Source organism: Alexandromys fortis, unplaced genomic scaffold (genome assembly GCF_014885135.2).
Source record: "Alexandromys fortis isolate MF-2015 unplaced genomic scaffold, M_Fortis_MF-2015_v1.1 scaffold_22, whole genome shotgun sequence".
Taxonomy (NCBI): domain Eukaryota; kingdom Metazoa; phylum Chordata; class Mammalia; order Rodentia; family Cricetidae; genus Alexandromys; species Alexandromys fortis.
In genome coordinates this window covers 6,939,263-6,946,499 of record NW_026067900.1, presented here as the reverse complement: position 1 = coordinate 6,946,499, position 7,237 = coordinate 6,939,263, and the positions used below count along the sequence as shown (strand labels likewise).

General features: G+C 47.3%; 1 pseudogene; it reads right to left on the bottom strand.

The window, feature by feature from the left end:
* Positions 1-359: 359 nt before the first annotated feature.
* LOC126489852 (phosphatidylinositol 5-phosphate 4-kinase type-2 beta-like) lies at positions 360-2,308 on the bottom strand (annotated as a pseudogene).
* Positions 2,309-7,237: the final 4,929 nt, after the last annotated feature.

The following is a 7,237-nucleotide window of genomic DNA, read 5'->3' as shown; positions in this document are numbered from 1 at the left end:
CACAAAAAAAAAAAGAGAGAGAGAGAGAGAGAGAGAGAGAGAGAGAGAGAGAGAGAGAGAGAGAGAGAGAGAGAGAGAGAGAATTAGTTTCTGGGATTTTTATCCAAAGGGAAACAGCCATTGAAACACAGGGGTCCTGATAATGCGAAAATGCTCTCTAGTTCCCCTTGAGCCAGTGGAAAGCAGGTTTGACAAATGTCAAAAATCCAAGTCGGAGACGCAGATGGCTGGGTTGGTGATCACCGGGTTCTTTGAGGACCAGCTGCCTGAGCGCCCAGTTGCTTTCCAGGTACTCACAATCTCATGAAGATGAACCTGTTCCCCCCTGAGGCCTCTGACTCTGGTCCAAGATGCTGGGGTCAGCCTGCAATGTTCTTCCGCGAGGGCAGCGTGGAGAAGTGGATGCGATATTTCACCTGAACCCGAGGTGGAAACACGGAGTGAAACTATGCACATACTCCAGGAAATTCAAAAGTCTAAGAGAGACCACAACGTGGCTGCCGGAGGCGTCTGGCCTCCTCGCGCGGGGTCAGCGCACTTGCTGCTCATGGCCCCTGTGCCAGTCTTAACTGAAGGGAACCGAGAGCCAGACAGGACAGGGAGGGCGACAAGTGATGACGTGGAGCAGTATAAATAGCAAACCCGGAGCGATGATTTCAAGAGACAAACCCAAATAAACCCACCAAGTCATCTCTAGCCCCAAGGTATCACAAAGGTTACAAGAAACCAAAGAGGGACGAGAGGCGACTCTCAAGGGCCGGCAGGAAGGAAGGCTACATCCTATGGGCACATGCGCAAACAGCATGTCTCCCTTTAGCGCTGCTCTGGTTCTCTGTGTCACAGGCTGAGCCCCTCTACTAAATCCCTCCTGACCCCCTCTGCTCCCTACCCTCTGTAGCCCAAACACACCCTTTCTCTCTCGCGACCCCTGCCCCTTGTCTAGCCGTCTGGCCCTGGCGGAAGGTAGAGATGGCCACATCAGGATGTTGGACGTGAACTCGCTGAAGCGTTTCGAGTACTGCTCCGGGTTCACAGTGGAGATTTCAGCCCCTGCCCCGTGCTTCACTGTTTTGGCAACATGTGCAGCTTTCTTCTCAGCATCATACGGTGTGAGGATATAGATGATGGCCATGAAACAAACCTCCTTCTTCGGGGCACGTTCATGGCTTTTCATGGCATAGATGTCGACAGAGGGGTCGAACTTGCCTGGTCCAAAGAACCGGGGGAAGCTGAGGAGATAGCCTGGGCTATCTGGAGGCGGGCCTTAGGAGCTCTTCCACCTCCATCTCCTCCTACTTTGCCTGCTACATCGTGGATGCCCACCAGTAGACTGTAGTCCATGATTTTTAGCTGAGCGAGGAATTCAATGTCTCCCTTCAGTTTTTCCAGGAAATTCTTCTTACTCTCTTCTCCCAGGTGCAGCTTCTGCCCTTCCTTGAAGAAGTCATTATCTTTTTTGTTTTGTTTTGTTTTGTTTTGGAGACAGGGTTTCTCTGTGGTTTTGGAGCCTGTCCTGGAACTAGCTCTATGGACCAGGCTGGTCTCGAACTCACAGAGATCCGCCTGCCTCTGCCTCCCAAGTGCTGGGATTAAAGACGTGTGCCACCACCGCCAGCTGGAAATCATTATCTTTGAATGTTGGCAAATCCTGGGCCTTCTTTTCCTTGTCACTAGCTTCTCGGGCAACAGTAGAACCCTTAAGGTCCTATTTGCAATGTACAGTAAGCGGGTGACTAAACACATTCCTGGTGACCACCATGTAGGTCTCCACGCCGTCCACAGTAGGCGTTACATGCCCAGGAACTGTGGCAGGAGGGTATTGCCATGACGCTCCACTATGAACTGGGGGTATTTCTTTAAGATGTTGTGCATCTCGGCCACGTCCTCACTTGACACCATCTTGATGACAAAAGGCCAGTCATAGGTGGTGAGGAAACAGCTGCCACACCTGCCTTGGCTGTCACTGTTGATAGGGGCACTGCGCACCACTGAGTTCTGGTAATCCTGGTCATCAATCCCAAACCTCTCCCTGAGGTTTTGGGAAAACATAGGGCAGTCCTCCTTGAACTTGAAGCAGCTGGTTTTCCTTATTGAAGAGATGATTGTCCACCTTGATCTTGCTATAAGCTTTGAAGTCATGTGGCATTAGCATGACAGCTCGTTGATCCTGTGGTTCACCCCCCACACCAGGATGCTCGATGGCCCGGAATAGCTTCACTTTCTGGCACACAAAATGCTTCTTCTTGATCTTGGTTTTACTGGCACTGAGCTGCGTCACGGCCCTGGTGCTGGTGCAGTTGGCCAACATGCCCGGGGCGGCGGCAAAAGGTGGGGTGGCAGAGACAGGGCACCAGCGAGAGGCCCCAGGCCTCCCCTGAACCAATCCCCACCCCGCTGCATCTCGGAGCCATGGTCGCGCCCGTCTATTTGTTTGCTTTTGAGACAGAATCACATTTCAAAACTCCAGACTCACTATGTAGCCCACATTGCTCTCAACTTGTGACCATTCTCCTGCTTCAGCTTCCCAAATGCTGGGATTACATGCATGTACACCATGCCTGTCTAACAGTTGTGAACAAAAGATTTTCCTTTTTGTTCTTTTTTGAGACATAGTCTCAATGTTGGTGCTTGGGGTACATGTAAAGGCAGCTCAAACCAAGCCAGAATCTGTGGTCCCATTGTAAAGAATTCCAGGATGGCCAGGCTGTGGTAGCTCATACCTTTAACCTCGGCACTCTGGAGGCAGAGGCAGGCAGATCTCTGTGATTTTGAGGCCAGCCTGGTCTACAGAGCAAGTTCCAGGACAGCCAGGGCTACACAGAGAAACCCTGTCTCCAAAAAGTGGAAAAAAGAAAAGAAATCCAGGCCAAGTCAGTCTTTGAAGCAGAGAGGAAGAAAGGTTTTCCTGAAGGTTTTTTTTTTCATGTAGGCTTCAGCAGGAGTGTTGGAGAAAAAAACACCACGGAGAAAAATACATCCTTTACATTGTGACTGTGGTCTTCTTAAAGATGATCGCTGACTTTTATGTGTTGTGTTTTGTTTTGTGACAGGCTCTCCTGTGTAGTGTTGGCTGGCCTGAATGCACGGAGACCTGCCTGTCTGCCAGCCTCTGCCTCCTGATGAGAAACTAAGGTTGTGCTACCACTAAGTCCACTGCAGCTCGTTGTTTCTGCTGCTTGGGGAACCTGGTGAGGTAAATCTAGTCCCAGAGGTGTCCTGGAGGTGGGCTATCTTCACTATAAACAAAGTTTGTTTAAGATTCATAGGTGAGGGGCTGGAGAGATGGCTCAGTGGTTAAGAGCATTGCCTGCTCTTCCAGAGGTCCTGAGTTCAATTCCCAGCAACCACATGGTGGCTCACAACCATCTGTAATGTGTCTGGTGCCCTCTTCTGGCCTGCAGGTATACACACAGACAGAACATTGCATACATAATAAATATTTTTTTAAAAAAAGATTCACAGGTGACTTCTGAGGAACTGAGGCTCTATTCAAGGTCATGTGCATTCAGGTCTTGGGCCTGGGTCCTTGCTGCTTTAGCAGAAAATATCTATGAAAGGAATACTAGCGTCATGGCCGCAGCCTTCATGGCAAATGCTATTTTTGATTACGTTTCTTGCTTCCCAGTTGGTAAGAGGTTTCAGTCAGACTCCCTTTTCCTGTCCTAGTGATTTCCCTGTCTTTCTATGTAACTCAGGCTAGCCTAGAACTCCCTCTGTAGCCCATGATCCATCTGCCTCAAGAGTCCTAAGGGCAGAAATTCCTGGGAAGCACAGCTCCCACCCACCCCCCCAAAAAAAGAGACAGGGTTTCTCTGTAGCTCTGAAGCCCATCCTGGAACTTCTGACCTTTGGTGCCTATCCTGGACTCGCTCTTGTACTTCCGGCTGGCCTCAAATTTCAAACTCACAGAGATCTGCCTGTCACTGCCTCCTGTGTGCTGGGATTAAAGGCTTGTACCACCACCGCCCAGCTATTATAGAGTATTGTTTAAACTACATTTTGGGTTTTGTTCTTCTTTTTACATTTGTTTATTATATTATTTATATTGCTAGGTATTTTATTCTGACAATTTTTTTTTTTTTTTGGTTTTTTGAGACAGGGCTTCTCTGTAGCTTTGGAGCCTGTCCTGAACCTAGCTCTTGCAGACCAGACAGGCCTCAAACTCACAGAGATCTACCTGCTTCAGCATCCTGAGCACTGGGATTAAAGGCGTACCACGACAACCGCCCAGCCAGAATATTTTTTAAGACTTATTATGTATACAGTGTTCTGCCTCTGCACAAGAGGACACCAGGTCTCATTATAGATGAACCATGTGGTTGCTGGGAATTGAACTCAGAACTTCTGAAAGAGCAGTCAAAGCTCTTAACCTTTGATCCATCTCTCCAGCCTCTGACAGAATTTTTTTTTTAAGATAGAAAGAAGTAACTTTTAGGGGCTGGAGAGATGGCTTCGTGGTTGAGAGCACTGACTGCTCTTCCAGAGGTCCTGAGTTCAATTCCCAGCAACCACAAGATCCGTAATGAGATCTGGCACCTTTTCTGAGAGCCTGCAGGGATACATAAAGGCAGAATGCTGTATACATAATAAATCTTTAAAAGACAGAAGTTGATTTTAATATCTTGATTTAGTAGCAGTATAACATTAATTAGCATTAGATTCATAGGACTGCAATTTATTTATTTATTTATTTATTATGTATACAATATTCTATCTGTGGTGCAGGCCAGAGGAGGGCACCAGAACTCATTACAGATGGTTGTGAGCCACCATGTGGTTGCTGGGAATTGAACTCAGGACCTTTGGAAGAGCAGGCAATGCTCTTAACCTCTGAGCCATCTCTCCAGCTCAGGACTGCAATTTGTTATTACTGAGAAATGCAATGAAAAACATGTTTTCTGATAATAGTGTTTCCTTACAATAATAGAAACCCCTAAAAAAGACAGGGACAAAAGTCCTGGCAAATGTAATTAAAGTCCTTGTTATTAAACATGCTTTCGGCAGATGGAGGTGGCACACGCCTTTAATCCCAGCACTCAGGAGGCAGAGGCAGGTGGGGATCTCTGTGAGTTCGAGGCCTCCCTGGTCTACAAGAGCTAGTTCCAGAACAAGCTCCAAAGCTACAGAGAAACCCTGTCTCGGAAGAAAAAAAAAAAAAAAACAGAAAAAAAACATGGGCTAAAGTGTCACCATGAAATACATTTATACTATTTATAAAAGGTAAAAGATATGCTTGTTATGGTTTTGAATCTTTAGAATTGACCAGATTGGCCAGATGCAGTGGTACACTCCTATAACCCCATCATTTACGACATAGTGATGGGTAGATCAAGAATTCAGGCTCACAAAGTCGAGCCATGATGGCACACACCTTTCATGCCAGCCCTTGGGAGGCAGAGACAGGTATATCTCTGAGTTCGAGGCCAGCCTGGTCTACAAGAGCTAGTTCCAGGAAAGGCTCCAAAACCACAGAGAAACTCTGTCTGGAAAAAAGAGTTCAGGGTCAGTTGGGTGGTGCTGGTGCACTCCTTTAATCCCAGGGCTCAGGAGACAAAGGAGGGAGATCTGAGTTCAAAGTCAACCTGTCCTACAGAGCAGGTTCCAGAAAGGCCAGTGCTACACAGAGAGCCTGTCTCAAAACAAAAAGTCGAGCTTCATCTGCAGCTACAGGAGTTCAATGCCTGTTAATGTCTCCATGAACTATACATAAAAACCTGATTGCTGGTCCATGGCTTTAATCTCAGCATAGGCAGGCAGAGCCAAGTTGAAGCCAGCTTGGTTTACATACCAAGTTTCAGGTCATCCAGAGCTACACAACAGGATGGATTATTTCTCAAGAAAACAAAATTAAGTAAAATCACCTGCATTCTATTTGCTTTGGTGCTGAGGTTCCAACCCAGGGTCTTGTGCATAAACTTACCATTATGCTACATCCTAACCAAAGTAAAACTCTTCATTTACACCTATCTGGACCTATTCATTTACGCACAGGCACAGGCACGAATCTGGTTCTTCATATCTGGAATTCACAATGCCCGTTTTCACATAATGTAAGAGAAGGAAGAATAGCTCACCAGAAAACCAAGCACACTCACTTTTGATCCTAGCACTTGAAAGGCAGAGGCAAGCAGATTCTCTAAGCCAGCCTGGACTACAGTGAGACCCTCCCTCAAAAAGAAAAGAACATGGCCACAGAGAGGTTCCTTAAACTCGGTATCCCATCCTCAATCATCTCTAGACTCAGCTCTATCACCCAGAACACAGGACCTGCTGAACAGGTGCCCACGCTTTGCCCCCCCCCTCCTCAGTACATCTCCTAGAATTGTGATAACCTGGTTTCTCACTGTGCAGCTCTGGCTGGTCTAGAACTCGCTCTGTACACCAGGAGTACCCTGAACTTCCAGAGATCTGCTTGCCCGGGATTTCTGAGGGCTGGGATTAAAGACATACAGCGCCACAACCCTGCCTCCTGGCTTTTAAATATTTATTTACTTATTATGTATACAATATTCTGTCTGTGTGTATGTCTGTAGGCCAGAAGAGGGCACCAGACCTCATTACAGATGGTTGTGAGCCACCATGTGGTTGCTGGGAATTGAACTCAGAACCTTTGGAAGAGCAGGCAATGCTCTTAACCACTGAGCCATCTCTCCAGCCCGCCTCCTGGCTTTTAAAATGAAAAATGTCACAATTACTGTCTGCTGATAGCACTACCACCTGAATGTTTCTGCACGAATGTGTAGCATTCGGCTGCCTCCACCTCAAACTTCTGAGACTCAAACCACATTCTCTTCAACTTCAGGGAATTCAGATGACCCAGAAAAGTCCTGAAGAGCACAGCACTACAGGCCCACTTCCCACAATGTCCCTCCCAGAGTGACACTAGCCAAAATTAAACAGTTAACTAGTGACAACTCAGGATAACCAAATGGATCCTTCAAAGCAAGTTTCGCCAAATAACCAAGTTTCAAACCCCAGGTCCACTCAAGGCACCACAAGTAAAGTAGCAGGCTGAGAATCATTGGCCCTGCAAGGCAGCCCCATCTCTGCCAGAGGTACAGGGTTAAGGAACAAGGGAAGTATTGGATCCTGTGAGTGCTGGGGTGGGGACCAAAAATCCAAGAGACCCCATCCTCCTTGAGAAAAGAGGGAGGGTTTCCAACAGCCTTGGCTGATAAAGAACCCTGTTCCTTTTCTATCATTCAAACATCACACTTTGGAGGATGCAGCTCTTTAT